At 55.7% G+C, this 24,179-nt stretch overlaps 1 protein-coding gene across 1 annotated transcript in view; it reads left to right on the plus strand.

Moving 5' to 3' along the window:
• SYNPO2 (synaptopodin 2) overlaps positions 1-24,179 on the plus strand; it is a gene marked incomplete at both ends in the record, with an annotated part of 141,072 nt that overhangs the window by 36,201 nt on the left and 80,692 nt on the right. The window lies entirely within an intron of this gene.

Raw genomic sequence — 24,179 nt, forward strand, 5'->3', positions numbered from 1 at the left:
GAGCGGGTTGGAATAAAGCGTGTTTGTCCCGGAACTCGCGAGGAACCAGGCTGCACGGCTGCACACGCTCACCCGGACCCGGCGCTGCGGCCGGGGACATGGCATGGGCCGCACCAGCTCAGGCCGCCCTCGCCTCCCGGACAAGCTGCAGGAGCCAGACCCCCGCGTGGAGCGCGCGCCTGAGGACGCGGAGAATGGACGCTGAAGACGTGACCCGCGAGGGGTGGGCGCCGGCTGGAGGGGCCAATGGGGGGGGAAGGGGGAACATATGTAATACTTTCAACAATAAAGAATTAGTTTTTAAAAAGATGTAACTGATTACACAATGAGTCTTAGAAAGAGGAGGGGACTGGAGCGTCTCTAGCCTTTCTGCGTGACCAAACGCGATAAAACGTGGCTGCCAGGCCCACCCCTGTTTTTCGGCCACGGGACCTCATCTGACCCAGGGCGGCCACAAGTCGGTTCGCTTCTTCGTCCGCGTGGCGGCCTTCCTCGGGTGTATTCACAGTGGAGATAGTCACCCCCAGTCTCTCTTCTCCAGCTCAGCAGCCCCGTCCCCCCACCTGTCACGCGGGTTGAGAGGCTCAAAACACCCTCACTCTTCTGGCCTCTTCCTGTCGATGCATCGGGGTCATGGGCTCCACACGCGGGCACCGTGGCATGGACCACGGAGACGCCACGTGGCTCTGGGAAGGGATGGGGGGAGACGCGGGGAAGAGGAGGCCCCGCGTTGTGGGAGTGGCTCCCACGGCTGTCTCAGCGCTGGCTGCCTGAACCAGCCGTCACAGCGGGGCCCGCGCCACAGGCATGTTTGGGAATATGGTCTCTCATCTCTGTTAATACCGGATTGATTCTTTTTTTGGAGGCTTGATATCTCATCTTGAAAATGTCAGGAATTATTAGTGTTGTAATAAGTGCCTAATAGATATAATTAATATATAGGGTGGGGCAAAAGTAGGCTTACAGTTGTTCATATGGAAAATAATAGCAGAATTAATAAATAATAATTCAAAGTGAACTCTGGCCCAGCCGGCGTGGCTCAGTGGTTGAGCGGCGTCCCATGTGCCAGGAGGCCATGGTTTGATTCCTGGTCAGGGCATATGCCTGTGTTGCGGGCTCGATGCCCAGGAGGGGGGCAGGCAGGAGGCAGCCGGTCCATGTTGATGTTTCTCTCTCATCAGTGTTTCTATCTCTCTATCCCTCTCCCTTCCTCACTCTCTAAAAAAATCAATAACGCATATTTAAAAACAACAAAACTAAATATGGAAGTTAAAAAAAAGAATAGACTCTGTGTTTTGCGTACTCACAATCATAAACCTACATTTGTCCCACCCTATATATTGATTTTTTATGATTTCTTTCCTGTATCCACACGCTATTTCATTTGTAAAGGTAACGCTTTTCATGGTCTCTTATAAGAATGAAAGGGGAACCCTTACAGTGAAACCCTGGTCAGACCTGTCTGTCCGGCCTCTGTGCGGTCCTCTCTGCCGCTGGGAACACTCCCATCTGCCCAGCCAGCCCCGCTCCCGACCCCACCAACGAGGAACTCAGTCTACGGGACCTCGCATTTCATGCCTCCCCGACAGCCGGTCTCAGCCCCACACTGTTCTCTGCGGGCGCCCGCGGCCTTCCTGCAGGCCCCTGCGGTCTGAGAGTGTGGTCCCGGCCCACAGAGCCCAGTGCCCAGGGGGCGGCCTGACTCCTGGACCCCCAGGGGTGGACGGCCAGGGTTCCAGCCCTGGTCCCTCCCTCGGCAGCGACGGGGCCTTGAATATGCAGCCTCAGTTTCTCCACTTGCCTGGCAGAGGTTGCTAAAGGGATCATGTCACCTCCTCCATGCACTGTGCTGAGTGCTGGCACAAGACCGTGTTCGGCCTCTGTTGGTTATTAGGCGTCATTCTTGCCTTAGGAAGGGTTTCCTTAGCGTCATGGGATGTGTTTACTCAGTGTGATAGATTGTTTGCTTAATGTGATAGGATGTGTTTACTCAGCGTGATAGGACATAGTTACTTAGTGCAGCAGAAAGTGTGTGCTTAGTGTAATTGGTTGTGTTTACTCAATGTGATAGGAGGTGTTTACTCCATGTAGACAAAAGACACTAGCAATGACATCAGTTTCTCTCTCTCTCTCTCCTCTCTCTCTCTCTCTCTCTCTCTGTTAATCCTCACCTGCGGATATTCTTCCACTGACGTTTAGAGAGAGTGGAAGGAAGGGGGAGAGACAGAGCGAGGGAAACATGGATGTGAGAGAGGCACATCGCTTGGTTGTCTCCCACATGGGCTCTGACCAGGGCTGGGGATCGAGTCTATAGCCCGGGTACACGCCCTTGACTGGAATCGAACCTGGGACCCTTCAGTCCACAGGCCGACGCTCTAACCACTGAGAAAAACCGGCCATCAGATTCTTGATAATTCCAGAAAGTCTCTAGAAAAGTCATTGCTATCCAAACTGGAATAGCGCCAAACTCTGCTTTTAGCTGATAACGTGCGATTCTCCCTGAGTGTGTTTTTATATTGTCAAACTAGAGGCCTGGTGCATGAAATTCATGCATGGGGGGGTGGGGAATCCCCTCAGCCCAGCCTGCACCCTCTCCAATCTGGGACTCCTTGAGGGATGTCTGATTGCCGGTTTAGGCCCGATCCCTGGGATTGGGCCTAAACCGGCAATCGGACATGCCTCTCAAAATACGGGACGGCTGGCTCCTAACTGCTCACCTGCCTGCCTGCCTGGTTGCCCCTAACTTACCCCCTCACCAGCCTGATCACCCCTAACTGCCCCCCTACCAGCCTGGTTGCCCCCAGCTGCCCCCCCTGCTGGCCTGGTCATCCCCAACTACTCCCCCCAAACCCCCCGCACCGGCCTGGTCACCCTATGCAGCCTGCTGTTCAGTTGTTTGGTTGTCCCTCACTAACCCCCTTGCCAACCTGGTTGTAGGCAGCCATCTTGTGAGGGTGTGAGGGTTAATTTGCATATTACCTCTTTATTAAATAGGATGTTTAAATGTAGCCATGCTGAGGCATAACTCAATCTCTCCCTCAGATGTCGTCTTGAAATGTGTTGAGTTTTAAAAATTTGTGTACTATATATAAATCCTTATTTTTAGATGCTTTAAAAATAGCCCACCACGACTTTTTTTTCCTGTTGAGAACGATGAGTTGAGTGTATTTCAAACACTCAGCCAAGGGTTGGGCCTCTTGACGAAGATTATGTTTCTATAAACGTCAACTGGTGGAGAGGAGTGTGCCGTTCCCTCTCCTCCCCTCTCCCAGCTGGGCTCCCTCTCCTCCCCTCTGCCACCTGGGCGTCCTCGGGTCTGCACCAGTGTGCCCAATTTAGGATATTAGTGAGTGCCCTTGGCTCCAGGGCCCAGGAACACGGTCGTCCATCCGTGGCCGGAAGCGCGAGCTGGCTGCGAAGGCCCAGACCCATGGCCACGAAGGGCCGCAAGGGGACTCACATGTGGGCCGTCCTGGGCTCTTGCGCACCCCGCGGAGGACATCGGGGCGGCGAGGTGGTCACTCAGGAGTGAGGTGGTGTCTTCCCGGCTTCTGTAGGAAATGCTGCCTTTAGTTTACAAACAGGAAGGATGATTCTCGGTGATTCTGAGCTGTGTCTGCAGGGAGGCTGCTGCGTTCATGGCAGCCCCAAGTTCAATGGCACTCCTGGGCTCAATGGCACCCCCATGTTCAGTGGCACCTCCATGTTCAATGGCAGCCCCGGGTTCAGTGGCATCCCCATGTTCAGTGGCACTCCCGGGTTCCATGGTATCTCTGGATTCAATGGAACCCCAGGTTCAGTGGCACCCGCATGTTCAATAGCACCCACGTGTTCAATGGCTCCCCCGTGTTCAATGGCTCCCCCGTGTCCAATGCCACCCCCGAGTTCAGTGGCTCCCCCATGTTCAATGCCACCCCCGAGTTCAGTGGCTCCCCCGTGTTTGATTGCACCCACGGGTCAGAGAAGAAGTGACTCCGGACGGTGCCCGTGGTCCAGACAACCCCTGAAGTGCTGGCGCTTGACCCTTGGATTATCTAACATCACATTGTTGCAGGACTGAAACCTAAAACCTCCCCATCGCACTGCAGACCCGTTAAACCTGCCTCCTTCCGTCACTGACGTGGAGGGGTCGCTCCTCTCCCAGTCCAGCTCTCGGGGACGGGAGTCCTCGCATGAACACCCCCTTCTGAGCCCCGCGTCAAGCTTGGTGCCCGTGGTGGCGTTTCTACTGAAGGCGCGGGCAGCACGCACTCAGCCTCCCGCATTGCGCCCTCAGCCCCGGTGCCCATGCTTGTCCGCGAGCGTCCACTCCGGTCCTGCTTTCTGTCTGCCCGCCTGTGGCGGGAAGGTGCGGGGCTGTTTCCGAAGGAAGACACATCGGCTCAGGTGACTGACTGCCTGGAGGACAGCCCCGTGGAGGGGACAGAAGACGCGAGGTGGAGGGGGCGGGACCACGGGGAGGGAAAGCAAAACCCCAAAACCCAACGAGGTCAGGTTGAGTGACTATGACACCCCAACTGGGCAGGGAAAGAAGGGCGTGCAAGGGAGGCACAAGCTTTAAAATCTAATGATATTACTCGATAACCAATCACAAGGCAGGAAGGTGTTTAAACCAATCCCCAGGATGTTGCTAAGGCAGAATTCTTTGAAAGGACCAGTCAGGAGCTAGCAAGGCTGTCTCCACCCCTAAATTAAAATTGAAAGCTCGCTCTTCCTCTTCTCTCTCTTCTCCTTGGCACATCCCTGCACCCACGGGCTCATGCCCTGTGGCCTGCACACGTGGACCAACGGACTTTAATTCGCTCGGATGCTGACCTGCTCCGGACTGCAACTTGGGAAGGAACTCTGGACCCCAGCTGCCCCTTTCCCAGGACCGGCTTCTCCCAAGAAACTTTGGTTCCACCAACCACTTTTGTCCACGACGTCAAACTCGGACTCAAACACCCCACGTTTCAGTCTCACTGTTTCAGTCTCATGCATGAGAACTGACATTTGTTGTTGTTGTCTATCCAGCGAAATAGAGGCCTGGTGCACAAAATTCGTGCACAGGTAGGGTCTCTAGGCCTCCCTACCTACCTGCCTCCTCCTCCTGTCATTCCTTCAGCGCCTTGCCGCTGCCGTTGGTCACCTGCCATGTTCTATGCTGCCCCCTGGTGGTCAGCGCACGTCATAGTGAGCAATCAAACTCCCGCTCTCCCAGTTGAACTCCTGAGGGGACAATTTGCATATTGGGCTTTCATATATATAAATGCCGGTTGAATGCCTCCCTAGCGCTTGGCCTCAAGCTGGAGGCACGATGGTGAGCAGGATGGTGCCGTCAGCGCCCGAGGTGTGGGTCCCATGAGCGCTGTGCTGGGGCTGAGGGCCTGGGTGCTGGGGAAGCACCCATCGAGGCCCTGCTCCAGGCTGTCTCACCAGGAGTCCTGATGGAAAGTTCCCCGAGGGAGATAGTGGGCCTGGGGGAGGCGGAGTACACAGAGGCGCAGGGCGGGTGTGGGGACTGGGCCTCTCCTGCCCCCGCCCCATCTCCTAGGACGCCTTCCGTGGGTTCGCGGTGACACTCCCCTGGGTGCTGACCCGAGCTTTGCTCTCGTCTGCCTCGCCTGTCCGGGCTTAGCTCGAGGCTGCCGTGGCCATTCCTATACCATCCGGGACGCTCAGCTTGCGGGTGCTGTGGCCATCCCTATACCATCCCACATGCTCAGCTCACGGCTGCCGTGGCCATTCCTATAACATCCCACATGCTCAGCTCATGGCTGCCGTGGCCAATCCTATACCATCCCACATGCTCAGCTCATGGCTGCCGTGGCCATTCCTATACCATCCGGGACGCTCAGCTTGCGGGTGCTGTGGCCATTCCTATAACATCCCACATGCTCAGCTCATGGCTGCCGTGGCCAATCCTATACCATCCCACATGCTCAGCTCATGGCTGCCGTGGCCATTCCTATACCATCCGGGACGCTCAGCTTGCGGGTGCCGTGGCCAATCCTATACCATCCCACATGCTCAGCTCATGGCTGCCGTGGCCATTCCTATACCATCCGGGACGCTCAGCTTGCGGGTGCTGTGGCCATGCCTATACCATCCGGGACGCTTTTCAATGTCTCTCTCCAGGCGGCGCTCTCCTCCGGTTCCGACGTGCTGGGCAGCCCTGTTTCATGTCTGGCTCACATGCCTGTCCAGCTGCCCTCCCCGCCCCTCCCCCCTTGGGCCCTCCTCCTGGTCCGCGTTTCAGGGGCAGGAACCTGAGCATCCCACCAGAACCCTGGCGCCCTCCTCTGCCCCCTCTCACCACGTCAGCTCAGCTCTTCCTCGTGACGTCCTTCTATTTATCAGCTCCTGGCCCTGCCCAGTCGCCAGCTTCTCCCAGGACACACCATCTTTTCCTGCCCAGAAACCTACTACCTGGTCTCCGTCCACCTCTGTCCCCCGAAGGCCCGTGTCCCCGCATGCGGCCTCTAGGGTCTCCGTGGTAAAACCATCAGATCCTGCTACTCCCCCGGATTAAATAGAACGACCCCCCTGCCTGGAGACCGACACCCTGACAGCCTGCCTTCATCTCCCAGCCCAGCCGGGCCACGCCGGGGCGTTTACACACATTGGTCCCGGCACGAGATGTGTCCCCTCTTCACTCACCACATCTGTTCTTCGTCACGGAAGCCTTACTGGCCCCCCAACTGGAGCAGGGTCCCCCAACTCTGCACCGTCTCAGTGGGGGCACCTGTGGGACTTCAACTCTTAGATGAGACTGAGCGATGACATGGAGAGGCTAATGCCACCGACAGGTTCTCACCACTTACATTTCCAGAGAAGGGGCATCCACGCTGTGCCACGCAGGCCACACAGGCCACGTGGGGAGCGCCGGAGTCCGGCAGCGTGTGGACCGAGGAGGGAGCCCCTCACAGTCTGTGTTGTTTTCCGTGGGGGGCAGAGCTGGGCGGGAAACGGCTGGGGGAGTGTTCCTCTGGACCATGGGGCACAGGACCCCCTGGTTGTCTGGGGCTGAAACTTGGGTTGATTAGGGCAGGAGACTGGGGGCTTGTGGGGGAGCGTTAGATCGAGATGGCTGAGGGCAAGGACTTGGGATCGAAAGGGTGGTTTCAGGACTGTGTTGTTTGTCCTTTGGGGAGTTAACCAGCTCTGGAGGGGCGGTCTCTGTCCAGCCAGCAATCCCTGACCCCCGCCCTGGACCCCAGCACCCACCCCCCCCCAAAGATGTCAAAACTTCATAAACGTAGACAAGGAGACGCCTGATTAACGCTCTACACCAGCACCTGTGGCGGCAGGCACTGGTCTCTCTTGCTGCGGGCGTCGCCCAGACAGGCTGAGCTGCAGGCCTCCTGGAGACAGGCTGTGTATCCAGGGCTGTGTGCCCCAGGGCTGTGTGTTCAGGGCTGTGTGTCCAGGGCTGTGTGTCCCAGGGCTGTGTGTCCAGGGCTGTGTCCCAGGGCTGTGTGTCCAGGGCTGTGTGTCCAGGGCTGTGTGTCCCAGGGCTGTGTGTCCAGGGCTGTGTGTCCCAGGGCTGTGTGTCTGTCCCAGGGCTGTGTCCCAGGGCTGTGTGTCCAGGGCTGTGTGTCCAGGGCTGTGTGTCCCAGGGCTGTGTCCCAGGGCTGTGTGTCCAGGGCAGTGTGTCCAGGGCTGTGTGTCCCAGGGCTGTGTGTCCAGGGCTGTGTGTCCCAGGGCTGTGTGTCTGTCAGGGCTGTGTGTCCAGGGCTGTGTTTCCCAGGGCTGTGTGTCCCAGGGCTGTGTGTCTGTCAGGGCTGTGTGTCCAGGTCTGTGTGTCCAGGGCTGTGTGTCCCAGGGCTGTGTGTCCAGGGCTGTGTGTCCCAGGCCTGTGTGTCCAGGGCTGTGTGTCCCAGGGCTGTGTGTCTGTCCCAGGGCTGTGTCCAGGGCTGTGTGTCCAGGGCTGTGTTTCCCAGGGCTGTGTGTCCAGGGCTGTGTGTCCCAGGGCTGTGTATCTGTCAGGGCTGTGTGTCTCAGGGCTGTGTCCCAGGGCTGTGTGTCCAGGACTGTGTGTCCCAGGGCTGTGTGTCCAGGGCTGTGTGTCCAGGGCTGTGTGTCCCAGGGCTGTGTGTCTGTCCCAGGGCTGTGTCCCAGGGCTGTGTGTCCAGGGCTGTGTGTCCAGGGCTGTGTGTCCCAGGGCTGTGTGTCCCAGGGCTGTGTCCCAGGGCTGTGTATCCCAGGGCTGTCTGTCCCAGGGCTGTCTGTCCCAGGGCTGTGTGTCCAGGGCTGTGTGTCCAGGGCTGTGTGTCCCAGGGCTGTGTCCCAGGGCTGTGTGTCCAGGGCTGTGTGTCCAGGGCTGTGTCCCAGGGCTGTGTGTCCAGGGCTGTGTGTCCCAGGGCTGTGTGTCTGTCAGGGCTGTGTGTCCAGGGCTGTGTTTCCCAGGGCTGTGTGTCCAGGGCTGTGTGTCCCAGGGCTGTGTGTCCCAGGGCTGTGTGTCCCAGGGCTGAGTGTCTGTCAGGGCTGTGTGTCCAGGGCTGTGTTTCCCAGGGCTGTGTGTCCCAGGGCTGTGTGTCTGTCAGGACTGTGTGTCCAGGGCTGTGTTTCCCAGGGCTGTGTGTCCAGGGCTGTGTGTCCAGGGCTGTGTGTCCCAGGGCTGTGTGTCCAGGGCTGTGTGTCCCAGGGCTGTGTGTCTGTCCCAGGGCTGTGTCCAGGGCTGTGTGTCCCAGGGCTGTGTGTCCCAGGGCTGTGTGTCCAGGGCTGTGTGTCCCAGGGCTGTGTGTCCAGGGCTGTGTGTCCCAGGGCTGTGTGTCCAGGGCTGTGTGTCCCAGGGCTGTGTATCTGTCAGGGCTGTGTGTCTCAGGGCTGTGTCCCAGGGCTGTGTGTCCAGGGCTGTGTGTCCCAGGGCTGTGTGTCCCAGGGCTGTGTGTCCAGGGCTGTGTGTCCCAGGGCTGTGTGTCTGTCCCAGGGCTGTGTCCCAGGGCTGTGTGTCCAGGGCTGTGTGTCCCAGGGCTGTGTGTCTGTCCCAGGGCTGTGTTCTAGGGCTGTGTGTCCAGGGCTGTGTGTCCCAGGGCTGTGTGTCCCAGGGCTGTGTCCCAGGGCTGTGTGTCCCAGGGCTGTCTGTCCCAGGGCTGTGTGTCCAGGGCTGTGTGTCCAGGGCTGTGTGTCCCAGGGCTGTGTGTCCAGGGCTGTGTGTCCAGGGCTGTGTGTCCAGGGCTGTGTGTCCCAGGGCTGTGTGTCCAGGGCTGTGTGTCCCAGGGCTGTGTTTCCCAGGTCTGTGTGTCCAGGGCTGTGTGTCCCAGGGCTGTGTGTCTGTCAGGGCTGTGTGTCCAGGGCTGTGTTTCCTAGGGCTGTGTGTCCAGGGCTGTGTGTCCCAGGGCTGTGTGTCCCAGGGCTGTGTGTCCCAGGGCTGTGTGTCTGTCAGGGCTGTGTGTCCAGGGCTGTGTTTCCCAGGGCTGTGTGTCCAGGGCTGTGTGTCCAGGGCTGTGTGTCCAGGGCTGTGTGTCCCAGGGCTGTGTGTCCAGGGCTGTGTGTCCCAGGACTGTGTGTCCCAGGGCTGTGTATCTGTCAGGGCTGTGTGTCTCAGGGCTGTGTGTCCAGGGCTGTGTTTCCTAGGGCTCTGTGTCCAGGGCTGTGTGTCCCAGGGCTGTGTGTCCCAGGGCTGTGTGTCCAGGGCTGTGTTTCCCAGGCCTTGTGTCCAGGGCTGTGTGTCTAGGGCTGTGTGTCCCAGGGCTGTGTGTCTGTCCCAGGGCTGTATGTCCAGGGCTGTGTGTCCCAGGGCTGTGTGTCCCAGGGCTGTGTCCAGGGCTGTCTTTCCCAGGGCTGTGCGTCTGTCCCAGGGCTGTGTGTCTATCCTCTTCACCAAAGCCGCCCATCCAGCAGGTGTCTCCCACCTGCAGAAGCTCAGTAATAGCAGTGGAGTGAGAAAGCGAGTGGGCGCTTCTTACTGTCATGGGTGTTCAGGCCCGACCTGGAGAGCACAGCCTCTGCCTGAACGTGGACTCTGTTATCCCGATTCTGGAAGATCTACTCTCACTTGGTTTAAAGGTGAGGGGTTTTTCTTTCAAACTGGCCCCACAGGATGTATAAGACTTGAAACCATAAAGTGAGCAGCACACACAGCCGGGATGGCTCAGTGGTTGAGTGTCGACCTATGAACCAGGAGGTCACGGTTCAATTCCTGGTCAGGGCACAGGCCTGAGTTGCGGGCTCCATACCCAGTGGGGGGCATGCAGGAGGCAGACGATGCATGATTCTGCCTCATCATTGATGTTTCTGTCTCTCTCCCTCTCCCTTCCTCTCTGAAATTAATAAAAATGTATTTTAAAATTAAAAAATAATAAAGTGAGCAGCATATGTCTATGGTTGTTGTGCAAAGCGGTGATTCTAGCCAGGGCCGCTCTGCCCTGCAGGGTCAGTTGGCGATGACCGGAGACATGGTGGGCGTCACAGCTGGTGTCGAGTGGTGGAGGCAGTGACTCTGCTGAGCATCGTGCGACGCAGGCCAGCCCCCGGCCGGCAGGCACCCAGTCTCGAGGCAGCGGCGCCGGCGTGGCAAGGCCTCTGAGCGCGTGGCTTGCCGGGCCGGTTCAATGCCGGCTCCTAGTACTGTGATCACAAAAGTAGAGGACAGGCTGCGTGGGGACTCAATCGGCTTTAAAGGGGCTTAGAAACGTCCTGGGCGAAGTCAGCGTCCCTGGGATCCGTGTGAGCCCCAGGAGGTGTGTCTCAGGAGCCATGTGCACACTGAGGTGTGAGTGTGCGGAACACATTGCTGATAGTCCCGCTGCCTTCAGGGCCACAGGTGTCTGTGGAAATCACCCCAAGACGGTGCTCATTTCTGCTGGCGTGAGAATGTTAGGCCGGGTCTCAGCGTGCTTTTCATGAATAAACCATCCCCCCACCGCAGTTTTAGGGACATGGAATTGACAGATAGCATCGAGTTCATTAAGGTGTACAACATAACGACTGATATCTGTACACATTGTAGAGGATTAGCACAGTACATTTAGTTAACATCCATCAAATCGCATCATGACCGTGCTTTTCTTGTGCGAGTTTTTAAGATCTGATCCCTAAGCAGCTTTCAGATACTCAGGACAGTGCGTTAACGACGGTCGCCGTGCTGTGCGGCACCTCCCAGGCCAACTCATCCGGTCACCGGACGTTGGTGCTTTTTGGCCCTTTCACGCTATTGTTCCGTAACAGACTGACTTCACACGCGGGCGCTACATGTGTGGGATCAAAATAGCCAACGATTTGCCCTTCAGAGGTTTCTCTTAGGGCTGTTTTAAAAGCGTTATTAGGGCTGGCCTGTGTGGCTCAGTGGTTGAGCATCGACTTAGGAACCTGAAGGTCACGATTTGATTCCCGGTCAGGGCACATGCCCAGGTTGCAGGCTCGATCCCCAGTAAGGGGCGTGTAGGAGGCAGCTGATCCATGATTCTCTTTCATCATTGATGTTTCCATCTCTCTCCCTCTCCCTTCCTCTCTGAAATTAAAAAAAAACAAAACAGCCCTAGCTGGTTTGGCTCAGTGGATAGAGCGTCAGCCTGCAGACTGAAAGGTCCCAGGTTCTATTCTGGCCAAGGGCACATCCCTGGGTTGCGGGCTCGATCCCCAGTAGGGGGTGTGCAGGAGGCAGACGATTCATGATTCTCTCGCATCATTGATGTTTCTATCTCTCTCTCCCTCCCTCTCCCTTCCTCTCTGAAACCAATAAAGAAATAAAAACAAAACAAACAAACAAACAAAACCGCTCTTAGGGAAGCACCTGGGGAAAGCAGGGGAGGCACTGCGGGCATGTGGATAGAGGAGTGTGGGGGTCACCTGCCAGGTGACCGGGCAGATGGAAGCAGAGAAAAGGGGCTGCACGCAGCACCCTCCACCGAAGGCCCCCAGGAAACGCCGCTTGGAGGCCCAGCGCCACTCCCTGCACACACGCCCCGACCCTAGCAGGGGGGTTTACTTCGGGTGAGACCTGGCTGGGAAGGTTGGAAAGCAAGGCGGACATCGGGCAAAAGCCGCCCTGCCCGGCCTGGCCCGGCCCACGAGGCCCGCGGTGCTGTTTGAGGAGCGCCAGGTGAATGCGCGGCAGGTGATGGGGAGGGGCCCGCCTTCGGGGGTCTCTGTGACCCGGTTACCGAGCCCGCCACCCCGAAAGAAGAGTCCAGCCCGCACAGGGCTCCGCACACGAGCAGCAGGCGGGCCCCGGGGAGCCCTCGCCCTGTGCTCATGCTCTGCGGGGTTCAGGCCACAAAACCAAAGCGGCCGCTGGCAGGCGTCTGCGTCTCCCAGCCTCATGGGCACCAGGCGGCCACTCCGTCCCCGTTCAGCGCTGCCCACCTGAAGCCCCTGAGTCCCCCTGGAGCACGCCGCTTCCTCGGCATTGCACCCCAACATCCCAGACCCCTCAGCACCCCTGCCGCGTGCTCCTGCTACACGCCTCTCATGGACCGTGAGTCCTCGCGGAGGGACAAGGTGAAGGCTGTTTTCTGGGAGAATCGGCGAGTTCGTGGGGAGCCCCTTCAGGGGAGGACGTGGGGGCGAGCAGTGGGAGTTGGCGATTTTTATTTCTTATGTATTTTGTTGAGTTGCCCGATTTTCCCACCGAAATGCTGAGTGTCTTGCTTGTGCCAGTGCAGCTACGTTCCCGACCGGCGGGGCGCGCAGCCTCCGCGTCCTGTCGAGCTGCGTTTTCACTGGGTGCCAGTTGGTGCGAGACCCCATTTTATCAGCCTCGAGTCGGTTTAATTCGTCCTGAGGCCACGGACTGCCTCCTGGGACCTGAGATCGGAGATGAACGTCGCTGTCATGGCCTGTTAGTGTCTCTGTCCGGCCGGGGTAGACGGTTCACATTGGCCCGTGTCTATGTGCACAGAGGCCGCGTGTTGCATGGCCTTTGACGGGCCGCGGGGCGTGTGCGGTGCGCTTCCCCGTAGGCCCCGGGCAGGGGGCCGCCCCCCTCCATGGACTCCATGCGACAGGCCTTTCTCAGCGCCTTCAGGCCCACAGCCCGAGCTCCAGCAGTGGGTCCTTCTGGAGGCGGAGGAGGCACCGACCCGGCTGGGCTCTGGGGCCGATGAAAGCCGCCTTCCCGCCTCCTCTGCTTTCTCCCCGGCTCCCTGCACGACCCCCACCTCGCCCCCCCCCTCCCCCACCACCGCGCTCAGCCTCAGCCTCCTGTGGCTAAGGCCTGGCCAGGAGCAGGCAGCCCTCACCCCGCGCCAGCCTCAGTCTCCCAGTCAGGAGGCAGCTTTGAACCCTGGGAAAGTAAACTACGTCAGGGCACGGGACAGTTGAACCCCAGTTTAAACCCCAGCTCGTGGGGGACGTTCAGATCCCGGTGGGACGTGCCTCGTGGCCCGTGCGGGTGTGATTGGGCAGTGGAGCTGGGGAGCTGGGGAGCTGGGTGCCAGGCTTACCGTGGCCTGGACTGCTTCTGATTCAGTGTCTCCCTCATTGGGAGGATCTGTCTGGTGTTTCCAGAAAAACCTAAGGAATTTTAAATGTCCACAGTGACCCAGCGGGACACTTCTTTGGCTCCTTGGCTCTGTCAGCAAGAGAAAAATCCCCTCTTCGCTCTTCCTTCAGAACTTGTTTACAGAGCCGTTCCGCTCGCAGGGGTGGGGTTAGAGCTCTGTTCGGGATTTTCAGCTGCGGTTTATGTAGGGTGTTGTGGCAAACCTTGCGTGAATTTTGGGACACCCTATAAAAGGAGAACTTTTGAAGTTAGTTGATGGCACTGATGCCCTCTTGGGTCACAGGAGCAGAATTCAGAACAAGGACCTAAGTACGGGACGCTAGGGAGAGAGGGAGGGAGGTGGACAGAGAGAAGCGTGACTGAGAGAGAGAAACATCGTCAATCGGTGCCTCCTGCATGCCCCCCACAGGGGACAAAGCCCACAGCCCGGGCATGTGCCCCGACAGGAGTCGGTCGAATCATGGGTGCGTGGGACGACGTTCAACCCACTGGGCCACACTGGCCAGGGCTACTGCTGTGGTCATCTTTACTGTCAATCAAAAAGAAGGCAGCCCTGGGCCCTGAAAAGGCGCTGGTCCGTGCGGGAAAGCAGGCCGCGGCCGAGGTTCTCACTCCGCTATTTACTGACTGCAAATACTAAGTATAGGTAATTTCTCCAAACCAGAGCTTTTGTCATCATAAAATACAAACTATATCTATTCTTTTTAAAAGTGTATATTTGTATTGATTTTTTTTAGAGGGGAAGAGAGAGGGAGAAACATACATAATAAGAGAGAATCACCCATCAGCTGCCTCCTTCATGCCCCCTACTGGGGGTCAAGCTGGAATCCACCCAGGGCATGTGCCCTGACCGGGAATCCAACCGTGACCTCCTGGGTCATAGCTTGGTGCTCAACCACTGAGCCACACTGGCTGGGCTCTATCTATTCTTGAAATTGGAAACAGTTGAGAAACAAACCATTAGAAGATGTAAATATACAACTTTTTGAAAACTCAACTAAATTTACAGATATGGCCAAGATATGAAGCCATAACGAGCACCTTAATATTTCACCCAGAATTAAACCTTCCCAACTAGTGTTGGGCAGTGCTGGGGAGAGCCCAGGCTTCCACACTGATCCCAGGGCAGGGGACACCTCCTGAGGCAGGGGTCCCCTAAGGGGCTGAGGGTCAGTGGGCAGGGGGGGTGCACCTGAGCTCGGCTCGCCAGTCCCTTCTCCCAGCCTCGGCGTCAGGCACGCACCAGCCCTCCTCCTGAAGGAGTGAGGAGGAGGATGGAGCAGAGACATGGCCGCCCGCCTTCCCTGGGCGAACCAGGAGTAGGCACGGCACCACGCTGAGGGTGGTGATGAAGAGGGTGACACGTGTGCCCAGCCCAAGCCATGGGCATTTACAGGGAAGGAGATCCCTTCATCATGGCTGCGTATACCACACATAGATTCTTCTCCCCATGCTGACATTTAGTGATACAGCTCTCTGTTTTATCTTTAACTAGAAGCCTGGTGCACGAAAATCATGCATGGGGGGGGGGAGGTGTCCCTCAGCCCGGCCTGCACCCTCTCACAATCTGGGAGCCCTTGGGGGATGTCTACCTGCTGCAGAAGCAGGTGAGACTCCCACCACTGCCGCTGCACTCACCAGCCATGAGCCCAGCTTGTGGCTGAGTAGCCCTTCTCCTGTGGGAGTGCACTGACCACCAGGAAGCAGTTCCTGCATTGAGCATCTGCCCCCTGGTGGTCAGTGCATGCCATAGCAACCGTTCGGTCCATTTGCATATTAGTCTTTTATTATATAGGAATTTTTTTCTTACATGCTATCCAGAACAAAACCTTGTAATGGATGAGAAAAGGGACGTCCTGTCTGAACCCAGGTTACTTGTAACTGTGTGTTCTGATGAAGCCTGATGGCCTTTATATGCGCTTCTCAAACGCCTTCCAGTATGGCTGCAGCTTGGTGGCCATGTCAGAAACAGTGGCGGAGCAAAGCGTAAGCACGAGCATTAGATCCTGAGCCAGTGGCATGGAGAGTGGACGAGCTGCATGTGGCGTCGGGATATGCACCCCTCGGTCTTTGGCCATGAATTTTTCTCCAATGAAACGGCCCCATTGGGCCTGGAGAGGGTGAGGTCAGATGCAGAAGGTGGATCAGAGCTGTGCCCCCTCCCCCTGAGGCTCTTGGGCCGCGTCTGCCCCGAGACCGCCCCCCCCCCCGCCCCCGGCACCCAGTTTGCAGGTGTTCGCTGCCCCCCTCGGAGCCTGCGCCAGGCCTCTCTCTGGCGTTATCGTCTCCCTCGCTCTTCTCCCCAGACAGGGCTGACCATGGCCCTTACGAAGCCCCATTCATTTCAGGCTTTTAAAAACCATTTAAAATGTGTGGCTTTTCATGGAATCATATTTCACACTCGGCACATATCTTTAAAACAACAAAGACATGTTTTAAAAACTGGCAGTTTTCCCACAGATGTGCCTCAAATATCTTCATTATTCAGCGGTGGGGTGGTTTATTCCCCGCTCCATTTCTTTTCTACTCCTCTTTCCTTTTTTAACATCAGGAAGATTATTCACGGGAAGAGTCTGAGAGGCTATTTCCAGACTGACCACAAATTATAACCCAAGCGCCCTCTATAGGGACTCCTCACCGCCATCTGGGAACCATGTCGGCCTCAAATGTGAGAGGACCTCCCGCTAAAAATGGGCATTTCTATTCTGGTCGAGTCTCACCTGACCCAGAAGAGCGAGGCAGGGTGACGCTGCGGGGACCCGGGTGTGGTTCAGGCCCACAGCTGAGCTGGGGAGGACGCGTTCTCAAATAGCTGCTGTTTCCACTCGCCCCACATGGAAGGGTTAGTTGATCAGCTACCCTTCCAGGTACAGACAGGTACAGCCAGACCTCAGCTCCCAGGTGTCTCCCCTCTCGAATAAGTTGTTCACAGAAAACGTCTCGGTGGTTGAACAAAACTTGGGTTCTCGATCCAACAACCCTTTCCTGCTGCTCTCTGTGTGCTCAGTCACATGTCGCTCATGCTAATAACGAAGGGAAGAATGGGCGGCTGTGAGTCAGTTTACTACTAAACCTTGCGTTGTTGACATCTCGGAAAATTGTGCTGTGAATATTTCTGTGTTTTTTTTGCCTTTGTCGCTGTTTATTATTATTGAACTAGTGGCCTGGTGCACGAAATTCCTGCACGTTAAAAGGGAGTTAATTAACTAATTAGAGGAAATATTTTAATATTGCTATTTGCTCTTTCTCTATAAAAGAAACATCATAGATGAAAGAAAATTAGTAAAATGTATATGAAAATCTCCCTCCTGTCAGAGTCTGGGGCACACCATGGTACCTAGAGTCAAGACCCCACCCACCGCCCACACGCGCTTCAAAAACACAGAAGACCCAGACCTGGCCGACCCCACCCCCATTGAGTGAGACCCAGATCTGGCCAGCCCCACCCCTGTCAAGCCCCTCTGGGCAGGGGGTACAGCCTCAGGTCCCCTGGCCTGGCACAGGGGCGGGAGGTGGGGCATGGCCTGAGGTCCCCTGTCAAACCCCGCTGGGTTGGGGGTGCAGCCTCAGGTCCCCATCAAGCCCCCCGGGATGGGAGTGTGGCCTGAGGTCTCCTGTCAACCCTGACAGGTGGGGGGCATGGCCTGAGGTCTCCTGTCAAGCCCCATGGGGCGGGGGGCACAGCCTGAGGTCCTTTGCCCCGGCCAGGTGCCATGCAACCTCAGGTCCCTACTGCCGGTTGTGACGTTACAATGTTCTGGCTAATTTGCATATTCCTCTATCATTATATAGGATTATTACATAGGATATGTACTGTAAGTCACCATGGGTCCTAAGAAGGCTCGTGATAGCAGGAAAGTGAAAAAGAAAGTTGTGAGAACTACGATAGAGCTTAAAAAAGAAATGATTTCAAAGTATGATGGAGGAGTTCGTGTGTCTGATCTGGCTACCAAATATGGCATGGCAAAATCAATGGTCAGCACAATTTTAAAACATAAAGAGGCCATAGACTGTGGATGCTGCTAAGGGTGTGAGAGTGCTCACAAAGCAATGACCATAGGCAATCGAGAAAGGTTAAAACTGAAGCATTTGGGATCTGTAACGGATTCATTCAATTTACATGACTTCTAATGGGAAAAAATGATTCCTTTTCCTGACAAATCGCTTCTCGAACAGACTTCCTGAACAAGTTAAGTTTGAGAACTGAGGTTCCATTGTACAGACACAGATGTATGTGTCTGATATACAGAGCTCTGCACTGAGAAATATGTGGGGAAGAATGACACCCACCACCTACACAGCCCTCCCTGTGGGGTGCCGCCTCTGTGCAAGCACCTACATACACTAACTCATTCATTCCTCATGATGAGGCTGTGAGGGAAGTAGAGTATTATCCCCACTAGAGGCCCAGTGCATGGATTCGTGCACCAGTGGGGTCCCTCGGCCTGGCCTGCACCCTCTCGCAATCTGGGTCTCCTCTGGGGATGTCGGAAAGCCGGTTTCAGCCTTATCCCCACAGGCCAAGCAGAGGGACCCCACCGGTGCACGATCGAGGCCGGGGAGGGATCCTGGGAGGGCTCCAGAGCATGTCCAGCCCATCTTGCCCAGTCCTGGTTGGCCGGACCCCAGCAGCAAGCTAACCTACCGGTCAGAGCATCTGCCCCCTGGTGGTCAGTGTACGTCATAGCGACTGGTCGAATGGCCGAACGGACAGTCAGACACTTAGCATATATATTAGGCTTTTATTTCATGGGATGTTTGAAGATGAAGAAGGGGGGTGTAATAACATACTCAGACTGTGTGAGTGGTGACTTGAACTCAGACCCTGATCACACCACTGCTGTCCTCAGAGAAGGCCCAGCAGAATGGGGACCTGAATCAGCACCCACATCAGCAATGTTACATGGTAACCCCGCTATGAAATGTCCCGCCGTTGTGTGCACTCAGGTGGCGCAGGGCTCTGAGCCAGGCATGGCTGCGATGGCGAGGATGCATCCCACCTCTTTTCCTGTGCACAGTGGTGGCCGGGCAAGCTTCTTAGAAGGAGGAGAGTTGAATGAGGCCTGTGTATGCATAGGGAGCGGAAGAGAGAAGCAGAGCACAGAAGGCATGGCAGGCGGGAGGAAGAACTCGAGCCAATATGCAGAGTTCGGTTTGCACAAGGCATTGCTAGGGGAGCAGGAGAGGGCCCTCTGCCCAGGGCAGCGGTTCAAGGAGAGAGATAGGCGAGTGTCTGGGAAGGTTGCCTACAACCAGACGTCACCAGAGTGTGACTCTCAGGCAGAGAATTGGAGCTTTATTTCCCAGAGACACAGCATTGTCTTGTGAGGTCAGGAACATGCGTGGGGAGTGAGAAGGCATGTGGGGAGCGTCCGTGTAGCCACCATGTGCAGGACACCCGGGAGCCACAGGAACAGGACACAGGCGTTCCGACATGGGTACATGTTTCAAGTGGAGACCTTCCGGGAGACCTTCTGGGAGACCTTCCGGACATCCTTCCGGACAAAGCTATGGTGCAGGGCCGAGGCAGAGGTGGTTAGGGGCAATCAGGCCAGCAGGGGAGGGCAGTTGGAGGTGAGCAGGCCAGTGGGGTGGGGGCAGTTGGGGGCACGCATGCTGGCGGGGGGGGGGGGCAGTTGGGGGCTAGCAGTCTAGTGTGGGGCGGGGGGAGCCGCTAGGGGTTATCAGGCCAGAAGAGGGTGCAGTTGGGGTTGATCAGGCCAGCAGGCAGAGTGGTAGGGGTGATCAGGCAGGCAGGCAGGTGAACAGTTAGGAGCCAGTGGTCCCGGATTGCAAGAGGGATGTTCCACAGGGATTGGGCCTAAACTGGCAGTCAGACATCCCCAGGGGGTCCCAGATTGGAGAGGGTGCAGGCCGGGCTGAGGGACACCCCCCCCACACACACACATGAATTTCGTGCACTGGGCCACTAAGTGTGCTAAATAAAGGAAGAGGAAGCCAGCAGTTCTGGAAACATTGCTCAGGGATGTCAGTGGGAATTGCCTGGTGGTTATGGAGACCGGAGGGCAAGCATCAAAGAGCACTTCAAGGCCGTATCCTGGGTAACTGAGCACATGAGTCCACGTGCACAGCCGACCCTGCGATCCTCCACGCCGGACCCCCAGACGCTTCTGAGTTGAAAGGCTCTTGCGAATGAGTGAAGAGAGGTGGGCTGGCCTGGCCGCCCACCCACCCGTGCCCTTGGGGCCATGCCCGAAGCTCTCTGGCCCCCGTCTGGTCTGTGTCACCTACTCTGTAGGCCTGTGTGTTCAGAATCAGACCTGCACTCGGACCCCAGGCCCCCCGAGTATCAGATTCGGGATTTGGAAAGCCGCTTCATCACTCAGACTTTTGTGCCGTCCGAAAAGATGGAAATAATTGCCCGGGGCCAATGGCTGCTGTAAATGCCGGGTCCCCATGACACCGAGCATGTGGTGGCCCCCACCGCTATCTGAGGGGTCCGTGGAGAGTGGTGACTATCCGAGTGGATGAGGAGGCCTGAGTGGGGTCACAGGTCTCAGCTCCCTTTCACTGCAGTAAACCACCCACATCTTCTGTAGCCACTACTGTGCGTTATCCACACACAGACCTGGAAGGAGCCAGTGCCCATCGCTCCTGTATTATAGGTGGAGAGGGAGGGGGAGGGGGAGGAGAAAGGGGAAGGGAAGGGAGAGGAAGGAGAGAGGGAGGGCTCAGCAAGGGGCAGGAACTCGGTCAGTCACAGGGCCAGGGGACCAGGGGGAGGTCACAGAGCCTGCGCTGGCACCAAGGCTGCTCTCTCCCTCGGCCTGCTGGGATAGGCCTAGAATCTGTTGCCACTCTTCTTGCCAAAACACCCCTCCAGTTCCACAGCGAACTGGACACAGCGATGGGCTAAGGCTGTTGCGTCAAAGGCCTGTGTGACCTTCCACCTTGGCAGCCTTGCGCCTTTCTCAGCCTCGGCCACTCCTTGACGCACCTTCTGCTTCCACCTTTATGCTTGCAGGCTCTCTTCAGTGTACCCTTCCCATTATTTTTATTTCATTTTATTTTTAAATATGTTTTTATTGATTTTTAGAGAGAAAGGAGAGAGACATCAATGAGAGAGACATCATCGATCTCTTCTGGGAATCAAGGCACGTGCCCTGACCTGGAATCGAACCTGTGATTTCTGGGTCAATGCTCAACCACTGAGCCACACTGGCTGGGCATTCTCTTCCCATTCTTGAGTAGTAGACATTGTTTCTACCCTTTCACATCTCAGCAACACCCATGGCCTGTGCGGTTGGTGTTTCCATCAATCCGTGTTGCATGTACAAACCCTGTGTGGGCTGTGTGCACAGTCTTGTTGTAGTTGAGTCTTGATTGCTGTTGGTGTCACTGGGAGGAATTGACTTCCAGGCCAATTGGCTGTGAGGACCAGCTGTGACTACAGTGGTAGAGCTGCTGTGCAGGAGACACCCCTATGGAGCAGGACTTGCTTCAGTGGGGCTTTGGTGCTCACTGAGTCTGCCCCTTGAGTGTGTCGCTTGTGGGTGTGTAGAGTTGTAATCTGGTGTGGTCTGAAGCTGCCCACCGGGTGCACTGGCTCTGGGGCCTCCTGGGAGGTGCAAAGTCAGCCACTGCCTGTGCCTTGCCTGGGGCCACTGGCACAAGCTACAGAGAGATCTGCAGATGGCTGCTACTTGTGTTGGGTTTAGAGGTACCTAAGAGAGGCCACGCTCTGAAGCTGAGCAAGCTGTTGCTAGTGCTGGGCCTGGGACACACTGAGTCTAGCTGCTGCTTATTTGAGGGATTTTAGGAAAGTCTGAATCCTGAGCCAGGACAAGCCATTCATATGGAAAAGACACTGCAAACAGCTTGGGTGGGGCTGCAAATTGGGTGGGGTGGGATCTCAGGGAATCTCCAGGGTGGGGTGAACAGTGTGGGCCACACTGATGGAGACTCAGATATGGCGCCTGCCAGTCAGCTCTTTGCAGGGCAGGTCCCAGCGCTTTTGTCTGGGAGAAAGCAGCCCCCGAGTTCTTGCCCTGACGCCACACAATTTAGTTCCTCCCCATATGTCCCTGTGTCCTTTCAAGCTGCTGCCCCCACACTAGAGCTCAGAGGGAGGGAGACCGGGTAATCAGTCCATGCACTGGCCCTTTAAGGGGAACTGCCTAGGACTCCCGCAGCCTCTGTGTCACTCAGCTACAATCCCTGCTGGTTATTGGAGCCTGAAGTTACAGGACTTCTCTTCCCAGCTATGGAACCTTGGGCTGGGGGCCTGGTGTGTGGCTGCAACCCCTTGTTCCTCACAGGAGGCCTCCACAGCTGAGCTATCCCTCCCGGTTAAAAACATATCACAGGTGGGTGTCGGACCAGCCTGTCTATGCTGTGGTTGTCGGAGGATGCACGTACTGGTGTTTAACTACACCACCATCTTGGTTCCTTTCAGTAGTTCACTCTTAATCTCCTTAATTGCATGCTTCATTTCCAGGATTGGTTCTTTTTAAAAGTTTCAATTTATTTGGTAAAGTACTTGGTTTATTCATTGATTTGTTTCCTGAGTGCATTTCATTGCCTGTCTGTATTTTCTTGCATCTCCTTGGATATTTTCAGAACTGCAACCTTCAAACCTCTGACACTTATAACACATATTTCCGTGTGTTCCCGCTTGCTTTCTGGGGATTTTTTCATTTCCTTTTGGGTCATCCTCATTACCATGGTTATTCATGGTATTTGTTGTTATTCTTTGTCTAGGCATGTCTATCTGCCTATTCAGTGGTTCTCAACCTCCTGGCCCTTTAAATATAGTTCCTCATGTTGTGACCCAACCATAAACTGTAATGTTGCTACTGTTATGAATTGTAATGTAAAGGGTGTCCCAAAATTTATGCAAGAAGTAATTTTGACAGAAAACACAGGTTTATAATTAAAAATTGTAAATTTTGTATTGATTCACAAAGTATACAGTATAGGGTTATGTATGGGATAGGATATCGGGTAAATGGCCTCCATGGCTTTGCTGGCACATACACACTCTTTTGTTGAAATTTTCCATGACCGTTTTGCATAAATGTGGCTGAATTTTGATGAGGCTCATTTTCATCTTGATGGCTTGGTTAATTGACAAAATTGTCGCATTTGGGGTTCAGAAAATCCACAAGTGATTGTTGAGAAACAAATGCATCCACAGCGTGTCACTGTTTGGTGCGGGTTTTAGGCTGGAAGCATCATCGGACCATTCGTCTTCGAAAATGCGGCTGCTCAGGCAATAACAAAAGAGTGCGTATGTGCCAGCAAAGCCGTGGAGGCCATTTACCCAATATCTATTCCATACATAACCCTATATTGTATACTTTATGAATCAATACAAAATTTATAATTTTTAATTATAAACCTGTGTTTTCTATCAAAATTACTTCTTGTGTGAATTTTGGGACACCCTTTAACTATCTGATATGCAGGATGGTTTTAAGCGACCCCTGTGAAAGGGTCGTTCGACTGCCAAGGGGGTCTCGACCCACAGGTTGAGAACCGTATATTAATGGCCTATATAGCAGCTTCCTCTGAAGAGGTTTTTCTGCTGTTTTCCAGTAGATGGCGCTGAATCACAAGATTTTTTTTTTTTTTTTAATCTGTTATCTCCCAGACTCGACCTCCATGACTTCTGGTTAGGGTTAGGGTTAGGGTTAGGGTTAGGGTTAAGACAGTATAGTCATGCTAGTTGGGGGTGGGGCTTGTTTTGCCTTCACTGTAATGGCGAGCCCTGAACTCCATGGTGTCCCCCCCAAGCACCCCACCTGGGGATCAGCCACAGAGGGAAACAGCTGTCCTCCTGCAATAGCTCTTGGCGTACAGATAATGTGCTCCTTGGCCCGACTCCCAGGGCAGCGGGAGGTGAGTTTTGGGAGCCCAAGTGGTGACAGGGCTCTGTGGTTCCGTTTCTTTGTCTGAAACACCACCACCCAGCCTGTGGGCTCCATCAGGCCTCTGCGGGCTCGGTCACTATTTGCTCCTGCTGGACTGCCCCTCCCCCACCCCCCTACCCACCCCCCCCCCCCGCCCCCCGAAGTTCTCTGCCCTCCTGGCTGAAGGAAGTCCCTGCTACCGCCAGCTGCCTCCCCTCTCCAGGATGAGCTGTGACCTCCTGGCTGCAGGGCTGCGTCTGCGGGCCGTCTGCACTTTCCTCCCTCCTCGCCTCCCTGTTGACCCCCGGTTGCCCACCTTTAGATGCTTCAGTGCTCGGGTCTCTCGGGGTGCCTCTGTGATGAGCAGGGAATTCGGTGTTGGATTATAGCTGGTTAACTTATTGACGTTTCAGGGGCGAGGCCAAGGGGATCGCTCACGCCTCCATTCCTCAGGGGTCACTCTCAGTTTTACTCTGATTTAAAATGTGTTTCTCCAACGTATCAGTGTACCTGGTAAGACAGACGACACTTTGACCCCACTGGATGTATTTCTGCTCAAGGATTTTAGGGTGTGTTTGTTCATCAGGTATTCAAGCTGAAATGTACTGACTGTGGGCAGCATCGGCTGTCTTGCTTTTCCCCCGGGATGAAGCATGAATTGCATCATGAGGTGTGTTTCACGGGACCATGCTGGGCATCAGAGGAAACAGTTTCCTCGAATCATCACTCTCCATCCCTTTAATTTCACTGGCTAATCACAGAGGCTTGGACCCTAAATTTAACGTTGGGAGCCTGCTGAACGCTCCAAAGAATTTGCTAAATAGGTTTCAAATGTTAGTCCTTTGTGACCTCGGGAAAGAATTAAAACAAGGACTGCGGTC

The sequence above is a fragment of the Myotis nattereri genome (assembly GCF_964212035.1).
Source record: "Myotis nattereri genome assembly, chromosome: 5".
NCBI classification, from domain to species: domain Eukaryota; kingdom Metazoa; phylum Chordata; class Mammalia; order Chiroptera; family Vespertilionidae; genus Myotis; species Myotis nattereri.